This window comes from Salvelinus alpinus, chromosome 26, assembly GCF_045679555.1.
Source record: "Salvelinus alpinus chromosome 26, SLU_Salpinus.1, whole genome shotgun sequence".
Classification (NCBI taxonomy): domain Eukaryota; kingdom Metazoa; phylum Chordata; class Actinopteri; order Salmoniformes; family Salmonidae; genus Salvelinus; species Salvelinus alpinus.
In genome coordinates, this window is record NC_092111.1 from 10212203 (window position 1) to 10213792 (window position 1590).

At 41.3% G+C, this 1590-nt stretch overlaps 1 long non-coding RNA gene across 1 annotated transcript; it reads right to left on the reverse strand.

Annotated features, from left to right (window-relative positions):
• Positions 1 to 143: 143 nt before the first annotated feature.
• LOC139554650 (uncharacterized) lies at positions 144 to 1116 on the reverse strand. Its single transcript, XR_011670871.1, has 3 exons — positions 1023 to 1116; positions 675 to 783; positions 144 to 387 (listed from the first exon to the last, which is right to left on the reverse strand). It is a non-coding gene; the product is annotated as an uncharacterized lncRNA (long non-coding RNA).
• Positions 1117 to 1590: the final 474 nt, after the last annotated feature.

Genomic DNA, 1590 nt, shown 5'->3' on the forward strand with positions numbered 1-1590 from the left:
GAGAAAGTCAAGCACACACCCACCCACCCACCCACCCACCCACACACACACACACACACACACACACACACACACACACACGCACACACGCACACACGCACACACGCACACACGCACACACGCACACACACCACCATCACCACCATCACCACCATTATAAACCAGGTAACAAGCTCAGACTTACTGTTGACTGTTCCCCCAGAGTAAGCATCTCTGTGTGTAGCATGAAAGATCGCCCTCTGTGCCAAATCATAGGCTTCTGGAACAGACAAGTCATAACGGTAGCCGCTGTCCATCACACCATAGGCATAGGTGTTACCAGACCCAGTGGAGAACATGTTTCCACAGTCTCAGACCATTGTCATCAACGTAATACAGCCCAGGACCCTGTAATCATAATAACAATAATAATAATCATGAATGTCTTTTAGTAGCAGGCTGACAATACAATTTCAACTAATGAGTGTTTGTTAATTACCCACTAAAAGAGAAAACTTCATAGTCAAACCGTATACAAAACAAACCCATCTGACTGATGATACTATTGAATATTGACATTATCAAATGATTGACTATATCATTGATCATTTGTTAATAAAAGACTAGACTAGACAATCTATTCTACCAGTGAGATACACAAACCAAGCAACCTGAAGGGCCTAACTTTAACTTGCCTACTTGTCACAGCCACATATCATTGTGCCCATGGAGACCACCATGTTGGCAAGGAGCTTAGAAGCAGCAGATACTGAGATCCTTTCTTAGTTCCTCAGCTTGTATATCCTTAAATAAAATGGGGGTTGGGGAGAATTGAAAAATATAGGATGCAAAAGATATATACATCATCTAATATGGCATCAAGATAAATTACATTTACAGGAGGAGTTGGATATTCAGCTCATTCGTCCCTTGGTATGCATAGAGTAACTATAGGCCTACACAGAGATCTGAATATACAGGCATTTGAAACTATCTACAGTCTCTACCGCTGCCCCATCAATCTAAATAAGAGTGTAGCTCACCCTGTGAGTCTTCAAGTCAACAATGAGTTATTTTGAAAGCTGCCATGAGGAATGTGTGTGACCTAAGATAATAGCCACATCGGTACTGCCTCGCCTTTCCTCTCTTCACCTGTGGCTTCCTGTACTTTCCCCACAGACCACAAAGCCCTGTACGTCTTCACCATTTCAAAATGTGAAATGTGTTTTCTATGATATAAAATGTGTTTTCTGTTAAATAAAATGGGGTTTCTATGATTATTTTAGAATTTGTGTCACAAAAAGTAACCAAATTTGGCCAATAATGTGGTTGTTTGCCTAACTCCAATTTCATCCACTGACTAGACAGCAGCAAAGGCCATCTATTAGTGCCTTATAACCATTATTTTCTGGCAAATGTCTAAGTGGGATTCTTGAGATGTTCCAACTCTGAAGTCACCCCATTGAAGTTGACATTTAAAACGGGTAAGGTAAGAGTTAAGGTAGGGTTAGGTAAGGGTCCTGGTTAAGGTTTAGGGTAAGGCTAGGGGTTAAGGTTAGGATTAGAGTTTCTGGTAGGGACATCCCAAGGGTATCAGTAACCATGATTTTA